This window comes from Tamandua tetradactyla, chromosome 14 (genome assembly GCF_023851605.1).
Source record: "Tamandua tetradactyla isolate mTamTet1 chromosome 14, mTamTet1.pri, whole genome shotgun sequence".
Classification (NCBI taxonomy): Eukaryota; Metazoa; Chordata; class Mammalia; order Pilosa; family Myrmecophagidae; genus Tamandua; species Tamandua tetradactyla.
Window position 1 is genome coordinate 70,909,225 of NC_135340.1, and position 25,059 is coordinate 70,934,283.

The window sequence follows — 25,059 nt, forward strand, 5'->3', positions numbered from 1 at the left end:
AATTTCAAACAGAACTGGGAGGTTATCTTGGAGGTTATTTTTACACATTATATAGACATCCCTTTTTTAGTTTACGTGTATTCAAGTAGCTAGAGGAAAGTACCTGAAATTGAACTGTGTTCTAATAGCGTTGATTCTTGACAATGACTGTATAACTATCTAGCTTTTACAATGTGACTGTATGATTGTGAAAACCTTGTATCTGATGCTCCTTTTATTCAGGGTATGGACAGATAAGTAAAAAAACATAAAGATAAAAAACAAACAAAGAGTAGGGGGAGATAAAGGGTAAAAACTGAGAAGACTGAAATACTGTGGGTCAATGAGAGGGAAGGGGAAGGGGAATGGGATGTATGAGTTCTTTTTTCTTCTTTTAATTTCTTTTTCTGGAATGATGAAAATGTTCTAAAAATGATCATGGTGAAAATTACACAACTATGTGACGATATTGTGAGCCACTGACTCACATGTTCGGACTGTATATATGTGGCTATTTCTCAATAAAAATATTTTTTAAAGTAGAAATATATATAGAGAGAGGGAGAGAGAAAGAGACCCATAAAAAGCAAAGTCTTATAAACCAAATGTCAAAACACTTTTAATGCAGTTATTTGATTACTGATCAATTTATATATATAATCTAATCTAATCTAAATTGTCAATAAAAAATTTACTAGACCAAAATTTTGTTTAAGACACAGCAAGAGATAGAAGGAAAAGTGAAACCTTGTAAGTGCCCTCTTTCCTTTGAAAAGTCCTAAAGTACATATGTTATGAAATAACAGTTAACAATTCAATTCTCGGGAAGAAACTGAATTTTAGCTCCACTAACTATGTATTATGTTTGGCTTTGTAAATTACTTAATGTTTCTGTCTTAATTTATTAAGCTATAAGAAAGGGAATAACAGGTTCTTATCTCTACAGATGTAAGGATTAAACGAAATATCCCATATAAAGGATTTCAATTTTATCCATTCCTCTGTAACCTTGCTTCAACCACTACAACCATCATCTTCCAATTCTCCCTCACCACTAGGTACCATTAGCTGAGAAATATACTCATGTCTTCTCCATCCTACCCAGCCTGTTCTTGAAACTCTGCTTTAAGATGCTGTCCACTCTTCCCCTTTTCCCACTTCACTTCCCCATCACTCCATCTCCTTACTCACTTCTCAACCCCATTCTGAACATCAGTGATAGATCCAATGGCCTCTCCTCGACCCTTGGCTACTTTGGACTCTCTGTATCATCTGACAACAGTGGAATTTCCTCTTCTTGAGAGTTTCTCTTCTTCTGACTCCAAGTCACTATTTTCTTTCACTACTTTTTCAATCCACTTCGATGACTCCTCTACTTCCAACTACTCCTTAAATGTGGAGCTGAGTGAGTCTTAAGCCGTTTCATCTTTTTGCACTACACTCAGGCAACCCCATCAACTTCTATTAACTAGTATGTTAGTGACTGCTAAATATTTCCAGATTTCAACTTTTCTCTTGGAATACAAAGTCAAATCTCTAAATCTACCAATGATATGGCTCAATGTCTCCATCTGGATGTCCCAAAGATACCTTAGACTTGGTATGATAAAACTAAACTCATTCTCCTTCTCAAACATTCATGTTTATTCTATCCTACTTTTCTCCATCCCTCTTCTCTCTCTCTTACCTAGCACTTTTTATTTTTTGTCTACCTACCCACATCTTTGTTTCCTGCCTGATTTAATGGCACTACCATCCCTCCAAAAACACAAACCATAAATCTTCAAGTTATCTTTGAGGGTAAAGTGTACCACATCTTCACTCCCACACTTTCTCTCATATCCTTCCCAATCTTTAACATGGATGGGAAAAATGGCTGAAATTCTCCACTCCTCCATCTTCATGCCCCATGCAATGTAACTCTGCAGCTCTTCCCCACCTGTTGAATCTGGACTGAATTTGTGACTTGCTTTGGCCAGGAGAATGAAGTGAAGGTGACAGTATGCTAGTTTCATGTAAAGGACGTGAGGGCCTTGTGTGCTCCACTCACTCTTGGAACTTGCCACAGACATGTGAACATATTCTGATCAGCGAGATGGATGATGAAATGCATATAGTCCAATCACTCCCATTATCCAGCCATGTGCTTTTTCTCCCAAAAGCAGATATGCCAGTTGATGGCAAAAGCGAGCCCAATTCAGTCAAGTCTGGCTCCCGTCAGTAGAACCATTCATCGGATCCATAGACTTAGAGGCAATAATATATGTTTATAGTTTTAAAGCATCATGTTTAGGGGTAGTTTGTTATGCAATGGCAGCTAATTGATACACTTTCTCTTCTGCTCTTGTGACTACTGCCCCAACTCAGGAATCTATCTGTGACTTGGCTATTGGAGAGGCCTTATAACTGGTCATCTTGTTCTGTCTCTCACCCTATAATCCCCTTTATACATATACACACGCACACAGTATCACCTAAATTATCTTTCTAATATACACTGTATAAATGTGACCCTCAATAACTAAGACAAATTCTCAGCATCTCGACATTTTCTTAATGTCCTTATCTACTTTTTTAACTTCAATTCTCACTACTCTCCTTTTTTTAATTTACCACACATTCACAGAAATACTTGAAGAACCAGAGTCTCAAACTGCTGTATACTTTTAAAATACCACATTATATTTTCTGCTTGGGGTGTCTTTTTTCTCTTTCTACTATCTTGAGAAATCATAACAAGACCCAGTCCCTTTCAAAAAAATCTTCCCAATGCCTTTCCTCAGTGAAAATGGGATCACATCCAAATAATTATATAATTACATTTTAACATATGCTATATTGTATTATACCTAAGTGTGTATTAACTTATACTCTCAGTTAGATTTTTTTAGTTCTTGAAGGCTAGGACTGTGTCTTAGTCATAAGTGCTAGTGAAATATCCCAGGGAGTACCTGGTATCTACAGGTAATTCAGAAGACATTTGCTCCATGAATGAGGATGTCAATGATAAGTAAATAGTAAGTTAAACAAGGGGCAGTAGACAGTAACTTCCAGAGGAATATTACACAGAGGTAGGTTCAGAGAAGGGAAAGATCACAGTGATATGAAATGGTTAGGTAAAGGGTGAATGATTCTGGGTACAAGACTTGAATTGGGTCAAATTAAAATGGAGCAATGAAGGCATTCCCAGGCCTCAGAGCAACCTCTTCAACTACACAACTGCATACAAGCCTTTTAAGTAAAATGAATAAGCTCACACACAACCTTTTTCTTCACTGGTAAGTTTCTGACATCAGAATGTAAATTCTGGAGGGTTAATGAATCAATCACTAGCAACCCACACTATGGTGAAGATGGTGAAATGAAATGCTTGGTCAGAGTTCACTAACCACTGTTCAAACACAGACAAAACCCATGTCTCAAATAATAGCTTAGTCTGAAGAGAGAGAGAGAAGGCTTGTTTGTATGTCAATAAAGGTTTTCCGGAGTGCAGCTCTGCCTGTGTTTCAACCAAACCCACAAATCTCAGGTGGATTTGCTTTCTTCAGGCATTACAACAGCTAATTGAAAAGCAGCTGATTCAATCCCTAATTGTTCATCCAATTTGATCAAGACAACCAAAATAATGGTGCATGATCTAATCATTATAATTGTGCTACCTTCCAAACTGAATTAACCATGTGGTAATCTAACTGATAACTCAAAGGCCATGCTGAATCAACTTAAAACAATTTGGTGCCAAGCACAGATATAGCTTTAATTTTTCAACATATACCAGGAAGGGTATTTCAGATTCTTATCATTCTCTTTTATCCTAAACTTATGCAAATTCAAGTCATCTTTAAGTCTTGGAGTAGGCAAAATAGTAAAGAGTTAAAGATAATTCTTTTAAATGAACTGAAAAGGAACTCAAACAAGCAAAAACATTTACATCAATCTAAGAAAACTGAATTCCAGAAAGCACCAAGAGGACATCTCGTCTCTGACAAAAGGGAAATGCATTTTAAAGCACTCACCAAAAAAACTGTTTATTCAAACTGTTTCAAACCTACAGAAGACTAATACAACAAACACTTATGTACATTCAGCCCAGTTTTAGCAGATATTAACACTTTGCAATATTTGTTTCAGAATTTTTTTAGGCTTTGAAATATCAAATTTGTTTCAGTTGTCATGATCTAGTTCATATTGTGACTATCCAAATCTTTTACCCACAGACTAAAAAAAAAAAACATATCCAAAGTAGGTTTTAAAAAATTATACATTATTTTTTCTACCTAAAGCATGCATTCACACATTAAAACCCAGTGGGTTCTTAAAAAAATACATAAGCAACTTTCGATATTGCTAAAACTAAAATTTGAGAACTCCTAAAAAGAATTTCTGTGTTTAATGAATTCAAAACAGCAACCCTACAAGAAGGCCATTTAGTTTCTTCCATTTAGAGTTTAATTTCTCAGAAGCAGAGATTTATAGTACACAGCTAAGATATTACATACTGAATACAATCATTGCAATTTTCCATTAAATGTTACTTCATTTCTTATATTTTCAAATAAAATGTTATTCATATTCTCTGACATCAAAAATATTATCAGTTGTTTTGATATGTTCATATTATTTTAAAAGAACATTTAAGTAACATATCTGTGGCTAAAATGACACTGAAAGAAAATATTTTCATCCTACAGCCCTCAATGCCAAAGCTTTCACATCTGTTTCCTGAATTAGTTTCTACCGTGTCCACAGTGAATTTGATTCCACCAGGTCCACAGCAAAACCCTAAGAAAGTAAATCAGAATTTTCAGGATAATCAGGATATTTTCCACTTGCCTTCAAGGATAAGAACACTTTCTTTAGATAATCCCTGCTATGTTTTTAATCTGATTGATTCATTGAATCTATAAACAGAGCTATTAGACTTTTAGGATTTCTCATAACAGAGAACCACTAACCCCTATCCCTGAAAGCAAGAGGCGAGTCTTAGGTTGACATGGGGTCTGAGAGTATTTGAAGCATTTGTAATAGTGACCTGAGGGCAACTCCAAGCCCTAAAGGATGTTTTTCGTGTTTGCAAAAGCAGCAGGAAGTTCCTAATCCCTTTTTCCTTAAAAGAAGAGGTAAATATCTTTTGATTTGGGATCACAACATGCAGTGTCCTCTGGAAATTATAGAATAAAAAAAAAAAACCCTCAGTATTGAGTCTCCAAAAGTCTCCAAAACTCCAAAACCCTCAGTATTGAGTCTTCAAAACTCCATTGTGTTTCTCGGAAAAACAATTAGTTTTAAGGTCTAAAAGAGCTAAATCTTTAAGCCAAAAAAACAATGAAGGAAATTTAAAAAAATGTTTGCTTTATCAATTAACACCAACTCCAAGTGGAAGAAATTCTGAGAGAGGCTTTGTGACAAAATATTTAGATAAACAATCCATTTCTTTTTGAATTGGCACCAATTGGAGAAAGCAAAGGTAATGTATTAAACAAGCATATGGCTATTAAAATGCCCTACTTGCTCAAATGAACTCATTTGTTTTTCAGATTCCCTCCAACAGCCAGTCTAGCACTCTCCTTGAAGAAAAAATTATTTGCCACCCACTTATTTGGATTGATGGTCAACTGATTCTCAAATGAAATTTTATATCTATCACAATATCCCAATTTATTGTTAATCAAGCCTTAGCTTTTATTCAGGATAAACAACTTATGGGCTGAAGAATGATGACACAGTACCTCTGCCAACTACAGAACCATTTCCCCACTTACCTAATCCATGTGACTTAACTAGTAGGCAGCCCTAACTTGTGTGCAAGGAGTGAGTCACTGCAGACTTTTGGAAAATCAAGAGAATTTCACCAGTTTACTGCAGCCTCTGCATTATATGAAAATCACCTCAAAGTCAAGTGCTGAGAGGATTGAACTTTCAAGAATATCATATAAACTCATTTTCTTTATTTTTTACCTTAATGACCAGACCACCAGGAAGAAAAAAAAAATCTCGTTTGCCATTTCTTTTTTAATTACCTTATCAAAACACACATTTTAAAGATACAAAGAGTTCTTAGGATTACAACTGTTGAGTGCATCACAATGCACAAAAAGTCATTTTACAGAAATATACATGCATACATACATAAATATTCACAAAGCTTGATAACCCTAAAACTAAAGTTGTTATTACAAAATTAAAAGAATTTTTCATTCACAAATGGGATTCACAACTAGTAACACCCTCAGGTGCAAAGTGGTGTACTGGCTGTGGTAAAGGCTAAGGCTTTAGCATATGATACCAAAATAACCCAGTGAAAAGTGGAAAATTCAGGCACTCATGCAAGGACTTTAGTTACATGATGTGGCAATCGAAGCATCCTAAGCCCCAATCCCTACTGCAACATCTTGATGTCATAGAGACCCAGCTTTTAAAGGAAAATAGAAGAATGTTTATGTTTAACCCAGGTGGAATATGCTAATTTATTTCAAATTGAATGCTTTAACCAAAAATATAAGTGACATTTCACAAAATAGTTGACACAGGGAGGCAAATTATAATAAATCACTTTCTATTAAAGACTGATAAAATGTGAATAAAGTACAATATTATCCTGTAGTGGAATTCTACTAATAGTCAATGATCTTAAAGAGCCTTAGAGAGAAAAGGTTCTCTCCTGCTGATTTATGAGAAATTTCTTTTTAATTACATCTCTCCAGTAATTCTATGCAAGACAGAACATAGAAGAAAAGGCCACAGTGAAGGTTTCTGGGATTTAGCATCTGAAAGCTTTTATTCTTCTAAAGAAAGAAAGTTATGACCTTTGACATTATGCTATGGTGCCAAAGAAACTATTCATAAATGTATGTCAGTAATGAAGCAAAAATCAATAACTTCATTTAATCAAGTGAACTATTATGTGGTAGGGTACAGTATGTTTGAAGAGCCAAATGTTCTATTATTTAATAACACCTATGTTGCTTTTTCACAAAGATGAAAGTTTTGTTTACCTTGTTTTATATATTTTTAAATCATCATAATTTTTATGAAAAATGGAATATATGAAATGTCTAGCATTTTAAAGTTAATGCAAACAACTTTTTCTTAAAAGAAAAACACCTGTAAAAATATGCAAGTTTTTCTTTTTTAATTTTTTTAAAACATAACAACAAACATGAACATTCTTACCATATGATCATTCCATTTTCAGTATATAATTAATAACTCACAGTATCATCATGGAGTTGTATATTCACTACCATGATCATTTCTTAGAACATTTGCATCAACTCAGAAAAAGAAATAAAAAGAAAAAAGAAAAAAACTCATACATACCATATGCCTTACCCCTCCCTCTCATTGACTGCTCATATTTCCATCTACCCAATATATTTCAGCCTTTGTTTCCTCTATTTTTTTCTATACCTCTTACCACTTCCTTTCATCGATCACTAGCATTTCAATCTACTAAATTTAAAAATATGCAAGTCCGTAATGCAATATTTTCATTTAGACTTCTCCAATATTACAGATATACCATGTTTATAATGATTAATTAGCCCCTTAAGACAAATTACCTTTCATAAAGAATTTTGCATATACACACACATATATTGCTGGCTATAGAAATATAGACACTTTCCAATTATTATCTTAGTTGCATTGCTTATTAAAATTAAATTACTTAGAAAGCTATAGCACCAAAACCGGATAGGGTGGGGGACATGACTGCTTCCCTTGTCTTAACTGATTTTATTAAAATATTTACAGATTTATGGGAAATGGTTGCATTTGGCATACCATACAAAGTTGTTCTTAAGTGAAGCTGCTGTTGTTTTATTTAATCAAGTTTTCCCCCTCAAACTGAAAACCTGACAGACTAAAATCTTGGAAGTATTATTCTGATGGAACACCAGTTTAATGGATGGCACAGAAAACGTCAATGAACAAATGATGAATGCCTATTAATGGCTTCATGTATTCAATGTATTACTTCTAAACAGCATATTCCCTTAGGCAGAACTGTGTATTTCTAACAGTATTTCAGAAAAAGCATAATTTAACCATTTATACTGATTAAGTTACTAAATTTTCTGGTAATTATCATAACATTTCCAAAAGTTTTAGGAAAAGTTAAAAAGGAATGATTTTTACGAACTCATACTATGGTAGTATTCTTTTTAATTTGAAAAGAATAATGTTGGACAATGTTATTAAAATACTGAGTAATTATCCCACTGCTAAGTTTTAGGTGAAATTTGGTATCCCTAAAACTTTACCTGTTTTCACCGTATGGAAACTGCTTTCTTTGAGACTTTAACGACCTACTAATTGCTTGGTACAATGGCCATTTTTCAGGTCTTACCTTATTGGGACTCTCTGCTGAATCTGATATCATTTCATATACTCTGAAATATCTTTCCCCTTGGTTTCTGTGACGTCTATCCTTCTGTACACTCCTGGCTTTCCACCTTCCTTCCTGACAATTTCTTTGTCTCTGGTGGTTGCCCTACGATATGATGCTCAGCTCACCAGCCTGCTTGTTCTGCACATTATTCCTGCTTGAAATCACCGCTGACTTCAACCACATACAAGGGCTGGTGAAACTCAACTCAGGAGCAGTTCTCTCTAACTTCCAACTGCTTTCCTGGATCACTTGCTCCATCCAGATACCCCACAGGCACCTAAAGCTAATTTTTCCAACCCAAACGTACTACCTTGTTCCCTGTATTAGCTTTTCTTCCTGTCTTCTCTTATCTCAGTTGACAGCACTGCCATTCATCAAATCACCCAAATAAGGGTATCAATCCTGAACTTCTTCTGTTGGAGAAGTCACAAACACAGGCTCAGCCCAGCCCTCACCTCCTACTGCCTACTTTTCTACTGAGTGCAGATGTTGCAGCATGTTTCTATTCTGCAACCTGGGGAAGATGTAAGACCTAAGAAAAGAGTGGACTATAACTTAAACAGGGAAACCAGGAACAAGCATCCCCAGATGCTTATCTGGGTGCAAACCCTCAGTAGTGGGCCCCCCTGCCCTGGGTGTATATAAATACTCAACACTCAAAGAGCACAAGGTTTCTCTTCTCTGACACCACAAGGGGCATACAGAGCTGCCATCCTCTGATCCAGACCTGAACAGCTATCCCTAGGAGATCAGCAAGGATGAGGGCTCTTCCCCTGCTCTTCCGAACCCTTTGCGCTGTGTAAGTAATAAAGCAGTCATCTGCTGAAAGGTTCTGGTGTGCCTGCGCCTGTGTTCCTACAATGGTACTGCGTGACAACTTGTGCCAAACCTTCTTCCTTATTCCCCAAATCCAACAAGTACTGCCAATTTTTAATTCTAGTTATACCTGAACTATATCTTCTCTTCATCCCCCTACTAGTGTTCCGGTATAGCCCCTTAAGAGCTCCCACATTGCTGCCGGACAGCCTCCAACCTGTCTCCATCCTGGTTCCCCTTACTTCTGCTGAACTTGCAGACTCCAATGGGATTGATCTAAAACACAAACCTGGCCAAGACAATCCCCTGCAGATCCTTACCACTCACAGGTAAATTACCAGGTTCCTATGAGTCTTTCCTTGAATGGACATTGTCTACATCTTCAGCTCCATTTCTGGCTACCATTTCCTTGAAATTTACTCTACAGAAACATCAGTTTATTATTCTACACATACCAAGTTTCTTACTACACCTTATTTTTCCTCATCAAATTAAAATCTAGTTTTTTGTGTTTTTTTTTTTTACATGGGCAGGCACTGGGAATTGAACCCGGGTCCTCTGGCATGGCAGGCAAGCATTCTTGCCTGCTGAGCCACCATGGCCCACCCTTAAAATCCAGTTTGCTTTTAAAATTTAACTTATGCATCACCTCCACCAGAAGCCCTCCCTAAACACCAATCACCCTCCAGACTTGGAAATCCATGGGGAAGTATTCGGGGATGAAATATCATTATGTCTGCAATTTACATTTTTTCAGAGAGAGAAACATAAAGTAAATGTGGCCAAAAATTAAGAGGTGGGGAATTTATGTGAAAGGGTTTCATGATACTATTCCTTTTACTTTTATGGAGATTTGAAAAGCTTCAAAATAAAAGTTGGAAAAAAATAATACAACCCACAATACACAACTCTGTCTTGTGTACATTCTACTGCTGTACAACCATACTTTTTAATACTTATTTATTTAATACTTATCTTTAATACTTATTTATTTTCTCCCACTAATCTATCGAGGTCAGGGACTGTTTCCTACTCATCTTGGTATTTTCAGGACCTAGCATAGCAGACCCTTGATAAATACTGTAGAAATGAATGAGAGTGCCAAGTGAGAAAAGTAGAAAACACAATTCTCAACTAGCCAGTATTTGTCTAGAATGTGTGAAGAATTTTCTTGGGTACCCTGGTGGTAGAAAGGAGTATCAGCCAATGTCCCTGAACATTTCCACTGACTTGGGACTTGTCTAAGATAAGGTAAAAAGACAGAAATATAGTTGGGAGGGATGCTGACAACTAAAATGAAGAGATCCAGGATTGTACACAGGAGCTGAAGTTGGGGACATGGGAACTAAGTCCTCAGTGATTATCCATGTAATTTCTAAGGTGGGAAGAGATTCTTAAAGACTCCATCCTTATTCCAGGTGCTGTAACACTGTTGGCTGAGTAAATTCAGATGCCTTCTCCTACTAAAAACATATAGAAATGCTGGACAGAACATACTCAAAACACCACCACCACTAACAAAATTTTAAGGACAAAATCAAAGCAGTGGTTTGTTTCTTCACAAAACAGACCTGAAACTAGGATCCTGTAACCATTTGGTGAAAAAGGTCCTGAGAAAAAATTCGATCCACAGCAAGAATAGCTACAAAGAGGCTCTATTCTGTATGGAAAAAAATGTTTCTCATGACAAGCAAAACCTCTGGCCTGCACCACATAATTGTATAGATTTCAAATTTCCAAAACCAATATAGTACAGTCCAGAAATTAACTCAAAAACTGGTCCATGACCAGTGTAACCTTGGGGAACCCAACAGAAGCAAAAACTTCCACAATACAGGATGTTTAAAGCCTTACAGAAGACAAGCTCACAGTAAAATTCACAAATCACACAAGGAAACAATCTGCCACAAGCGAAAACCAGCAGACATAGAAAATGGTTAGGTTGGCACCCAAGAACTTAATAGAAAAGTAAGACTTACAATGTTTAAAAACTCGTAAAAACAGAAAAAAATAGGAACTACAAGAACATAATGATGTACAAAAAAATAAAAAGAAAAAAAGCTTGGAGAATTTTTTAAAAGAACCAAGTAGAGGGCAGTGTGACGGTGGCTCAGGGGCAGCGTTCTCGCCTGTCATGCCGGAGACCCGGGTTTGATTTCCGGTGCCTGCCCATGTTAAAAAAAAAAAAAAAAAAAAACAAGTAGAATTTTTAGAAAGCAAAAAAAACGATAATTAAAATTTATGAATAGATAAAAAGATTAGACATATCTGAAGGGAATTAAAGAACTTGAAGATAGAGATGAGGAATTAAACAAATGTAGTACGGAGAGACAGAGTAATGAAAAATATGGTTGGGAGATTGAGACATGGAAGAGAGGATAAGAAAATCTAATCCATGTCTAATAGGAATTCCAGAAGAATAAAATGGAGAGAAGTGAAGAAATATTCAAAGAGATAATTTCTAAGAATTTTTCAGAATCCATGATAGCCTCTCTAAATTCAGTATCTTCCCTTTTCTATTTCTCTGTGCCTTCCATGGAGAGTATCAAAGTGTTCCCTTGTCCTTGATTTTCACCTAGAATTGGCCAGCAGGAAAGACCAGCAGGAGATCAGAGGGTAGTAATAGAATAAAAGTGGAGTATTTATTCTGCTTCTCTCTTTTGCCTGTGAGTTGGCACTGGCTGTGTTCTCTTACTGAATGCACAGCTCCTATCCAGCAGTTCTCTCCCTCAGGTCTAAGACCATAACGGTTTCCCTATGTTGTTAGCCTCAGGGTGGTTCACCAATCCTTGTTGGTTCATTAAACTCTCTTCAATCATCTTATTTAAAGGCATCATCTGTTTGCTGCCAGAATCTTGACTGAAACATCATGCAAATTCAGTACACTACTATTATATCCATGTGTCATAACAACATAAAAACATGTATGGAAAGGTTATATATCAATTTCAGACAAAGTACTAGTTATCTCTGGAAGAAAGGGAAAGGAGTGAGATGGAGATGGTGATGTAACTACATCTAAAACATATTGCTTTAAACACCATCAACAATAAAAGATCAACAGCATGTTAACATTCACGTAATCTGGTGGTAATTACATAAGTGTCAGTTATGCTATGTACTTTTCTGTATGTTTAAAGTAATAATTTAAAAATTTTAGTGATTAAAAGGAAGCACCCAAAATAAAAGCAACAAAAGAAAAAACAAAGATTAGTTGGACTTCATCAAAATTCAGTACTTCTGTGCAAAGGGCAAAATCAAGAGATGAAAGGCAAACCACGAGAAGGGAGAAAAAAATTGCAAACCACATATCTGATAAGGGTCTAGCATCCATAATATATAAATAACTCTTGAAACTCAACAATAAAAAGACAAATAACCCAATTAAAAAACAGGCAAAGGATGTAAATAGACATTTTTCCAAAGAAGATTTATGAATGGCCAATAAGCACATGAAAAGATGCTCAATCTCATTAGTTATTAGAGAAATGCAAATCAAAACCACGAGATACCACCTCACTAAAAGTCAGATGCAAAAAACCACATATTATATTCCATCTATATGAAATGTTTAGAACAGGCAAATCCATACAACAGAAAGTAGATTAGTGGTTACCTGAGGCTGGAGGTGAGGTTATGGGGTTTCTTTGTAGGGTGATGAAAATGTTCTGGAATTAGATATTGGTGATCAATGTACAAAATCTACTGAATTGACACTTTATCCTTTTAAACTCTGTGGTGTGAATTATATTTTAATAAAACTGTTTCTTGAAAAAAAAAAAGTTCCACATTGGACCTAGGTTGTCACCCTGTCCCTCTTTCCAGGTAATAGTGATTATGACGTGTGCACAATCATTCATTTAAACTCAATCTTGTACCTCCAAAAGAGCCTCATTCCATTAGAGGTTCTTCAAAGACACTTTGAAAATCACTGCTTTAGATCAAACTGAAATTTGGATAAATATATCAACAAATGCTGAGGCACTAGAGGGACTGGATCTCAATCTCCTAGCACTGACGATATACTCAAGAAAAGAAATTCTACCCAGTGTTACAGAACAGATAAAAATAAACGATTTTTAAAAATTACCTATTAGTAAACAGTAAACATCTACAAAGAAAAACATTATACAAGTAAAGAAGTAAAGGATGAGTTAAACAAAAATAAAAGTCATACTTTTTAAAAAGGATTAAGAAATTACCTTTAATTTCAGTGTCAGTTTTGTTACCATCCTTTTTCTATGTCCTGGATTTGATAATACATATTTGAATATAGAAAGGCACATAAAACACAAGGGAGAAGAGAATTTTTATTTAAGCATCATAAATTCTTGACTAAAATCAGAAAACCTGAGCTCTGGTCTCAGATATATTTATTTTGTTGCCTAGTAGCTGTGTCCGTGGGCAAGGCACTTTCCTTCTCCAGGCCTTCTCTTGTACCTTATTTGCAAAACAGAAATTTCTAACACTACAAGCTATGACCTTTACTTACAGAAGAGGAAGGCAGAATGAAACTGCAAGTCAAATTAAGCAGCAGAGATGTCACAGATAAGATAAGTTTTAGGGAATCTTAAAGGTGTAAGAAATTCAGGTAATTTATGTCTCAAGGAATATTTGAATTCTAAGTGTCTTAATAGTATTCTCAGAGCAATTTAGCAGTTTCCAGCCTTTTCTTAACATTCTTAGATACATAATTTTTCATTTTTTGTACTTGAATATTTCTAAATAAAACTGACATTTTACTCTTGACAAAAAAAAAGATTACCTCTTTAAAAAGTTCAGTGTCAATATCTTAAGTCTTTAAATGTTTGAAGATTAATGGAAAATACTAAGGAATGTATTTCATCTCTTTTTAATTCTTTTGTCATTCCCCTCTGAAAGTTGTTAACAAGACAAAACATCTGATTACCAGCATTTTTCTGTCCTCATTAAAAAAAAAAAATAGATGGTAGGCCACCGTGGGTGGCTCAGCAGGTAGAGTTTTCATCTGCCATGCCAGAGACCCGGGTTCATTTCCCGGTGCCTGCCATGCAAAAATACAAAACAAAACAAAACAAAAAAAAAACAAAAAAATGACAGAATCAATTTTAGAAGGTTAAGAAACTAGTTACATCTCACTGACCAACTGTGGGTCTTATAATTTTTCATTGCATCATTTGCTAAGCAGTAAAATTCCTTCCCTAAATATCAGAACTTCCAAATCAATGTCTGGTAGACTTTAAATCAATGAAAATTGAATTCAAATTTAACGAAGCTTCTTCTATCTGCTTACTTTCTTCCATGAATTAAAATTATCAGTGATTTCTAAAAATGTGGTAAATCATCAGAGTAAAGTACTTACACGCTCTGAAAAAGTCATATTTCATCACTGAGATACCTTTTAGTAATCCTCCTAGTGACTTCTGTTAATCTTACTGCTTTACTGAAGTTGGTCCTTCAATTAAAATTATGTTAAAAGCATTAATAATTCAGAGCATGAATGTGGGTTCTCTTGAACACTGGCATAAAATGCCAATCCTCTTACTGAGAAAAGAGTACACCCATTTAACTGATAATATTATTTAAGACAAAAATAAAACAACACTTAAATATTAATACCAACATCAAAGCATTTTTTCCCTATTGATTCCCCTTAGAAGTCTAAATTTTAATCTAAGTTACTTTAAATCCAATCATAGGAACTCAAGCTAATTCTATTTGAAAGATGGGAGGGAAATTAAGCCTTATCAATCTTAATAGGAATTAGCGGGAGCAGGGAATGCCAGTATAATCTATTTCTATTAAAATGCTAAAGCATTAGCAAAATTCTCTTAAAATGAGATTAGAACTGTAATTTTTAAAATTCTGAGTCAATAAACATCGGAATACACTTTTAGTTATTCACAGAAAGAGATATACTTGTAAAGTCAAATCTCCTACATGTTACGTCACCCTTCAAAGCGGTAGAAACATTCTTAACTGTCCAGTCCCATACAATGTTACTTGTGTTTCTAGACTCTTAAAATGACACTAGTCCCAGTGGACTCTTATTCAGCCCTAAAAAAGGACACAGGTTATGACAAATGCTAAAACATGGATGAAACTTGAAAACATTATACTCAGTGAGAGAAGCCAGACACAAAAAAATATTGTAAGATTCTACTTTTATGAGATATCTAGAATAGGCAAATCATAGAAACGGAGAGAGCAGGGGAGGGCATGAATTGAGGTAGTTATTGCTTAATGGGCACAGAGGTTTGTTTGGGGGAATGAATAAGTTTTGGAGATAGTGGTGATGGCTGCACAACATTGTGAATGTAATTAATGTCACTGTATTGTAAACTTAAGGATGATTAAAGTGGCAAGTTTTAACATTTTACATATAGGTTACCACAAGAAAAAATTTTTTAAAGCACTACCAGTCTAAATTATCAGTATTGGTTTTAAACCTTCCCCTCTCCAAAGCAGATCCCCACTAAGATGTGTAAGAATATGAATTTCTTGAAACTAGCAAGTTAAATAACAGCCAAGTTTTTGTAATTTTTTTCTTAATAACTTGAATGGTTCTCTTGCAATCTTACAAATAAAATACACTTTTTGACCACTTATTTAGAATGCCTCTGAGAGTATTACAAAAATAAGGGTAATGTGTTGTTCAACATTCCCCTTTTCTTTTCAGCTACCCATTTTTACAGATCAGACAACTAAGGATCAGAATGACTAAGTAATTTGTCCAAAGTCACACAACTCATCAGCAGTGGAGAAAAAGCTTAGCATTGTTTCCACATTTCCACCACAGCTCCCAGCAACTCAAGAAAAAATACAGCAACATTAAAAATACTTCCTAGATATTGTAACTTGATTTGCATAAATAAATTATATCAAGAATATTAAAATACATTTATTCTGAAATAACTATATTTTGATATCTAGAATAAGCAAACTCAACAAGACAGAAAGTAGATTAGAAGATACCAGGGACTGGGGGGAGGGGAAATGGGAAGTTATTAGTTAATGGGTAGAGTTTCTGTTTTGGGTGATGAAAATGTTCTTAGTTTTAGTAATGAAAGACGTCAATGAGAGTACAACACAGTAAATTTAATTAATGCCACTGAACTGTACATTTAAAAATGGTTAAAATGGCAAAAATAAATAAAGAATACATTTTAAAAATCTGTTTTAGCAAATAGTATTTCTTAGAATATTCCTTAAGCACAAGAAAGGGTACATTCCTCTCTTCTATTCTGAACTAGCCAATGATTTATTCTACTCCAAGTACCTGTACTTTCTGGAGTAGAACAAATGGTGCCATTCAGCCTTTTTTCAGCATGAGAGCCTCCCATCAGAAAACTCTGCTTCCTCCTTCAACCATCTCAGCTTGCCACTTTTGCCATCAGAGGCTAAGTGCCTCTACAGGTAAGCAACTACAGGTAGCAAGTTATAGCTTTTACTAGCTCAAACAGCTAACCAAAACGGAAGCATATGCAGGAAACTGATATCTTAGGAAAGATGTTGACCATGAAATCTCTGCCCACTACTACGAAGCAATCTAAAACAAACATTTTAATAACCACTCAAATTTTGCCGGCAACTTTCTGTTTGCTGGTTAACATATTTTAGTGGCCAATACTTTTCACTTTATTTCACTCACCCCTTGATATCCTCTCAAGATGCTACCATCTTTACATAACTAACTGCAGGAAGTTAAAATGATACTGCCCAAAACAAGTCTATGGTACTGTTGAATTAGCTGAAAAGGTTTATGTTAACCATTCACCAAACTAACCACCTACCACACAGCAAATGTTATTCTGTGGGCTATTAATCCCACAGAAGTTTTACTTCTCTCCATGCAGAACACCACAAAAGGTTTCTTTTAACAGATACCACACATATAGATTTCTCATATTATTCAACTATGGTGTCCATCACATCAAGAAAAAAGAAAAGGCACTGAGTAATCAGGGTTAAATGAAATTTGCATTTACTCTCTGATTACATATTCCTGAATAAAGATTTAAAATAAAGAAGTCAAAATCAATGGTCCTAAAGCAGGGTGGACTTCCTTTAAAATTATTGATCTGATATTATCATTGATCTTATTTTTTTCTTTTTTGTGAAAAAGAACATATATACAAAAAAAAAAAAGCAATAAATCGCCACAGTTAGTTGTAGAACAGATTTCAGAGTTTGGGTTACAACTCCACAATTTTAGATTTTTACTTCTAGCTGCTTTCTGATACTGGAGACTAAAAGAAATATCAATATGATGGTTGGGAAATCATATTTGTTTGTTAAACTCTATTTTCTTTGTATAACTCCACCATCACCTATGATCTTTCTCCCACTCTTTAGGAGTATCTGGGCTATGCCCATTCTAACTTTTTCATGTTGGAAGGGGCTGTCAATAATATGGGACAGAGAAATGAAACTAACTGATGTTCTAGAAAGGCTGGTCCCTCTGCATTTCAGGACTTATCTGATCCAGGGACCCATCTGAAGGCTGTAAGGTTTCTGGACAGTTACCCTAGCGCATGGAGCCTTTGCAGAATCTTATATAAGACCCTAGGTGTATTTTAGGATTGGCAGGAATTGTTTTGCTTGGAGTTTGGCAAGCTAAGCAATGTCAAACTGAAGCTTGCATAAGAGTGACCACCAGAGTAGCCTCTCGACTCTATCTGAACTCTCTCAGCCACTGACACTTTATTTGTTACACTTCTTTTCCCCCTTTTGGTCAGGATGGCATTGCTGATCCCACAGTGCCAGGGACAGGCTCATCCCTGGGAGTCCTCTCCCATGCTGTCAGGGAGACTTTCACCCCTGGATGTCATGTCCCACGTAGGAGGGAGGGCAATGATTTCACTTGCAGAGTTGGGCTTAGCGAGAGGCCACATGTGAACAGCAAAAGATGACCTCCAGAAGTAAGTCTTAGGCACACCTTTACATAGGCTAAGCTCCTCCACTACATACATAAGCTTCACAGAGCAAGCCTCAAGAGAAGGGTGGACTTTCAACCTCAGTTTTTTCAATGTAGTGAGTGTGAAAAGAACATGGACAACTAGTTCCATCCCCCTATCTCATATTATCGATAACCCCTTTCAACATGAAAAAGTTAGAATGGGCATAGCCCAAATACCCCTAAAGAGCGGGAAAAAGATCAAAGGTGATGTTGGAGTTATATAGAGAAGGTAGGGTTTAACAAATGAGTATGACTGCTGAATCATTATATTGATTTTTTTTTTTTTTTTTTTTTTAGTCTCTAGTATCTTTGAACAGCTAGAAGTAAAAATCTAAAATTGTGGAATTGTAACCCATACCAAACTCTGAAATTTTTTCTACAACTAATTGTGGCTATGTTCTTTGAAATTTATTGCTTTTTTGTACGTACATGTTTCACAAAAAAGAAAAAAATCTCAATTGTAAAGACAAATGCACAGCTACATGAAAAAAAATAAAGGAAAACAAAAAAGATGGAGAGGCTCCATAATTTCACCTTAGACATCACTCCACATTAATTACCAAAATGCATTTTTTAAACCAAGCTTCCTTCTCAATACCAGAAAACAGTAAAGAATTCACTGATTAATAAATTTAGAATTACTAACACTGAAAAACAGAGAACATCAAGCATAAGGGAGAAACAGTTAAAATAACAAATAGACTAGTAGCACTTGGAAAGAAGTTTTCTCCTACTTTCAGAAACATCACTAGTTCTCAACTAAGGGTGATTTTGCCTGCCATGGGGCATTTGGCCATATCTGAAGACCTTTCGGATTGCCATAATTGTGAGACGATTGAGAAACATAATCCACAGCCACAAAAATCTTTCTCTTTTTGGGAAGGGGTAAAAGTTGGTAGGTTGGAAGATAAGGTGCTGGATGGGTCACATTTTGCACAGCACTAAAAGAAAACAAAACAATGAAAAAGGCCATTTTTGAGGATTATCCTAAGAGAATATGATTTATTTAGAGAAAGTAGTCTGTATTAAGTAACCTCACTAAACAATAAAAACTGCCACATCATTTCAGACAGAGATTTACCATAGTTTCATAAAGCAAATTTAAAAAATAGAATTCCCTTTCCATAGATCTGAAGACTAACCCCAGTGAGGACACAAATTTAAAACCAAAATCTTGAGCAATGAATGCATTCTCCAACACTCACTTGATTAACCTAGCCACTGCAAATGCTAAGGTTATGAAAAAATATATAAACACGAGGAAAGGGCAAACCTTCCAGACACTAAAAAAACAAACATTTTCAATTCATGCCTTCTGCTCAGTCTATAAGAATCTGTCTTTTAAAGGTTCATCAAAAGCAGTTTCTGAGAACCAGAAGTTTTTTAAAAAAAAAAAAAAAAAAAACCACCAAGGAATGTAAAAGTCAGGAGACGTTTTGTCAGATTAGTGTCAGATACCTTTGTGAGGATGAGGTCTTTATCCTCTGCAATCCCTATAGCAGTTCACTTGGCTCCAGAATTATGGCTGCTGAAGGTAATTTGGGACACTTTTACGTTTTTTGTACATCACCATTGTCAACTGCGGGTTTGCTCTGGGCAAACATGGCTCCAGTGATTCCATGTATCTTCTCTTACTCTCTTGTTTACCAACATTTTAATGAAATTTTTAAAAGCTTTTAAATTAACACATCATATCCGAGGAACACTATGTAAATTGAACGTCAATGTAGAGCATCATATCAATGAATGAAAGAGAAAAACAGCACAATTACATTAATAAATTCAGAGGAAAAGAGAAACTCAGGATATTGAGAAGGGACCTTTCTTGACAGATTAAGGCTATCTCTACTAAATGGAGAAACTTTAGGCAAATTCCCTTTAAAAGTCAGAAAACATTATTACTGTTATTTTTCAGCAAAAATATCAGAGGTCAGAAAAAGGAATAAATCAAGAAAAGAAACAAAAGGGAAAGGGCTTATGGGAAGAGATAATCTATTTGTCAAAGATATGATCATCTACAGAAGGCCTGTCAAAATCAATGAATAAAAGAAGTTGGAATGGCAAAAATATATATATATTTTTTTTGATTAAAAAATGTCTAGACAGTCTCAAAACTATTAAAATGGTCTTAACTAAGAATGAAAACTTAATCTAGGGTGTGATTTTTAGGATTTCTTTTAAAACAGCACAATAATGATGGCTGTTTTTTAAAATTCAAATAGGATCCTTAACAAAATGCCTAACTCAACATTATTATTTTTCATATAAATAGTAATTACCAGCTTAGAAGCTGAAAGTAATCAATCCCAACTGAGCAACCCTCCTTATAAGAGATAAAAGCCATCTCTTTAAACTATAGTCAATAATATCATGGTTTTCAAAAAATGTAACCTCAAATGCATTTTATTTCTTAATTGAAATACGCCTTTAACCTAATATCCTGCGTAAGTAAAAGATTTCTTTTTTGCTATTATCTTAAATTGCTCTGGACTTCATCAATAGGCCCAGCTGTTAAATTCAGGCGCAATGACAACAAATCTCTGGGCAAATAACTGCTGAGAGTGAGACCCCTTCTTTAGAATAATCAAAGATAGTTGACAAAAGGGGGCCACACCACATGAGCTTTCAAAATTCCAGTAAGAAGGTGAGTAGAAGTAAAACAAATAAATACATTTAAATATATCTTAAAACAATTCTACTCCTCAGTAGATTCTTTTTCATTAAAAAATAAAAGTCCAACAACTTTCAAAAATAGTGAGATTGTGTAAAGTCAACTGTAAAGTGGGAAAAACGGGTTGGTTCCATGACCCACAGATTATCAGGCACCAGATAAAACTTTTAAGTGGACAGTCTTTAAGAACCAAGTATCATTTAAAAATAGGCCTGTAGACCTATTTGTGCTACTTTTACTACCCTGACTTCACTTAAACAATTTTAAGATAGTCAATTTTAAGTTAAATATGTACTTTCGAACTCCCTCCCTTTTTTTTTTTAAAAGGTGACTTTTTTTGGCTTCCAGAAAGCATCAACCGAACTTTATCTACAGTGCTGGCAGATTGGTCTGTCTTAATATTTCAGTTCTGTCTTATTTTTCCAAAACCAAAAGACTTAAACATATATTAGTACTCCTGAATTAAAGAAGGTTAACAGCTAACATATAAGTAAAAGCAGTTTGGTTTGGAGTGAAAATATGCACAGGCACAGGTAAGAGATTCTGTTTTTTACAGCATCTACAAATTTCAATGAAACATTGACAGTATAGCAAAACCTTGGGTCCAGGATTATTGGTAAAATTCAAAATCTAGGCCAATGGTCTCATCGTTCTTATCTTCCTCTTTCCAATATGCTACACCCCTCCCCCCTTTAAAAAATCTTGACTCTTAAAATATTTTCACTACATGTTAACTTCACATTGCAAGGTCCATTTTGGGGTATAATTTATGCATTACTATCTAAAACAGAAACCACACCCACAGAACAGTTTTTCATTAATCCCACAAAAACCCTCAACTTTCATCTCAGTTTAAACTGAAGTGATAAACAGTTTACTTATGGAAAACAACCTACATCCCTTCAAAAGAAATAATTATTGCTACTTAAAGGTACAGCAATGCACCCGTAAAACAACCTTACTTAATGTTACGATAATTCCCTTGCTGGTTCCAGCTACAAATTCTCACAAAATTATTTTTTACCTAGTCCTGAAGACTCTTAGAACTAAAGCCAGCTTTATGTTCTCTTTGCCTCTATCCTAAGACTTCAATTTCCACCTTTTATGGAAAGGAAATAAACAACTAGCTTCCTGTTCAATCACTAGCTTACAGCCAGTCTTTTACACATCACAGAACACAACCCGCCTTCTCCTTTACTTCTCTCAAATGTCTCTTATCTTAATTTAAACTTGCTGAAATATGAGACTGTTTTATCACATTGCTTAACTATGAAATTAATCTTACTTATTTCAACATTAAGAATGCAAGAAATAATTTGTCCATAAATTATCTTACTCCTAAAATATTTAAATTAAATCATTTATATAAAGAAGGCTCAACACCTGCAAAAGGGAAAATTCTACTGCCCCAAATTTAAAAGTTTTTAAATGTATAGGAAACTATTTAATCTTCTGTTCTTAATATTGCATACAACTAGAAAAAGAGCCTCCTGCATCACTCCTTTTTATTCTTATTACATGAAAACATAAAATGGCTATCAGTAAAAAGGATTACCTTCATTTTTTTTTTTTAAAAAAAAAAAGCTAAGCATCACTTTAACCCTATACTTTCCTTTAAAACACGGGATGCCTTAGAAAAACTAAGTTAGAGGAATTCTTTGTGCTTGGATGAACAACAGGAAAGCAAAGCCTCCAGGCCTTTGGGGAGGAACCTTGTCCCTTCAGCTCTGCTCTGATGTGCCTGGGAGATAAGGCTCCATAGTGACACTTAAGGAAAGGCCTGTTCACATTTGAATTTCTGCATTCCTCAAGAACAATTCATGGCAATAACTAACTTTGCAGAAGAGCTACATGAAAGCTTTGGCCAATGAATGAGGGTCATCTGCTCTTTATCACAAGGGTAAACCTCATCCTGGCCAGTTTCTAACCTTTTAACCCTGTGAATTCCTAATTTACACATGAATAATGGAATTCTTGCCTAGAGTGCAACTTCCAGCCTCTCTTTCCTAAATTTGGAAACCAAGACTTGATTGCTTTCATGTTAAAAATCTAAAGTTGCACAGATTAAAAGTTTTAGATTTCCAGGTGCTGTATGATTATACTTCTGAACCAGAAAATACAATTGCTAACAAAAGCTTGACCAAGAAAATAAAAAAGAACATACTTGCACCCTGCTGCCATCACCAACTAGGAGAGAAGTAGCTTAAAAAACAAAACAAAACAAAACAGAATGTCCACTTAATGTCTACTGTCTTCCTATTTTATATTTATAACATCTTTACCCTAAATCCAGGATAAAATCATTTGAACCTACACCTGCTTTTGTAGACATCAGAACTTTGTGAATTCTGAATCTCTAAGAAATTTCACATTTCTAAAGGAAAATCTAAACCCACTATGCATTTTTTATTTTAAATACAATTTTGAATACAATTTCCTAGTGAAATACCTCATCAGTTAAATAAAATGTGTGCATTTGAAGACAGCAGCCCTTAATTAACTGATTTAAAGGGAAAGCTGAACTCTATACAGCTCCACTGGAAAGTTTTTACTAATTATAATATGAAAACTACGTAACCACAATGGCCTTCAAAATTATTTACTTCTAATTAAAGATTTATTACTAATGTTAATATTATAAAGATAAAATATCTCAAAACACCAGTACTAACATTTTTTTTTTTCCATTTACCACACATTGCTCAGAATTAAGCTCTAGGTATGTTGAAATGTGTTTCTGGGAGCCCTAGAATTCTCTGACTTTTGAAGAGGTCCTGGAATAAAAAGTGCTTATGACAAATGCTCCATCTTTTCAAGGCTTCCCCACCCTACCTTGACCGTCCCCCACACCAAGGTAATACAAGCTGCACTTCCTGGGTAAGAAAACACAAGATTCCTCAAAGCTGAAAAAGTAGAAAAAGTACAACTCTATAAAATAATTTTATATTAGATAAAAATTAGTTGAATGAAAGATAAGCATAAAACGTACACCAGCCTGAAAACAGTAAAGAAAAACCATTATTCAACCAAAAAAAAAAAATGATTATAAGTCAAAGATTAAAGCAAAAACAAAATGACCAGAAACACTAATAAGTTTATAGCATTTTTTCTAAGGGGGGGCTAGAATTAGGAATTTTTCTAATATTCTGATACACTTCAATATAAAAATATAAGTATTTATAAGGTGTTTTCCATATATAATAAATATAAGTATTTATAAGGTGTTTTCCATATATAATGATTATTGTGCAAATAAAATAAATCACCAAAATGAGTGTGGATAAAATATGGCCATGAAGTGTTAAAATAGTTAGCATTACTAGGAAATTCCAGCTAGTGAGTTCCTTAATTTCAACTTCGTAGACTTTGAAGAAGTTATTTCCTATAGACTATGCCTTTTTCTCAAGGACTGCCTCTTTCTATTGTTTATCTTGTAAATGAACAATTTGTAGGTATAGTGCAAAATGTGTCTTCTGTGGACCAACTAAAACATGTAGCCAGGATGTCTGTACAATTAATACAGCTTTTTAAAAAGATTTAAATGGTGTATTGTAACTTGACTGCTGGGTGACAGATCATCTGTAGAGTTAGAAAGCCCCAGTAGGCACAAGGAATTCCCTAACTTGTTCTAGGTTCATCTTTACACAGTTATCAGGTCAACCACTATGCAATGGATCACTTGGGAAAATAGTTGATCTGATGGGGTTGCTAATACAAAGGAAATCATTATATAGCAAGCTTTATGACAACTGGGGATAAGTGAGCAGATCTGGTTTAAATCCACGAGGCATAATATGGAAATGACCTTAATCTCTTTCCCGCCCAGCAGGAAAAGACTAGGAATACTTCAAAGGCTTTGAGAGTTACCGACCAATGCCCTCTCTTAACAATTAAAAAGCAACATGGGTGATCTAAAAGCAGTCAGAGAAATGGAAGGTAGGACTATAAGAAAAATTTAACACTTGAGGGTCATCTACAAAGCAGAAGATTTGCTTGTCAGTTTTCATTTAATGACTTATTTCCAAATGATGAGATTTTAAAACTTCTGTTGTGTTGGCCTAACTTCTACTCCTAGCTCTTCTCATAGTGTGAAATACTTAAAATTTACATAAACCATCTCTATACGTATGATTTTACTTGGCACTCTAAATTTAACTTCTGTTCTCAACCACTCATATGAAGGTTTATAAACTTTATTTCTTCTCCCCCCCCCCCTACATTTTCAGATTTTCTCTGCCTGGATTTATCTCCAATGAAGCCCTT

At 34.9% G+C, this 25,059-nt stretch overlaps 1 protein-coding gene across 1 annotated transcript in view; it reads right to left on the reverse strand.

Annotated features, from left to right (window-relative positions):
* PRTG (protogenin) overlaps positions 1-25,059 on the reverse strand; it is a 124,479-nt gene that overhangs the window by 96,779 nt on the left and 2,641 nt on the right. The gene's annotated exons all lie outside the window — the stretch shown is intronic.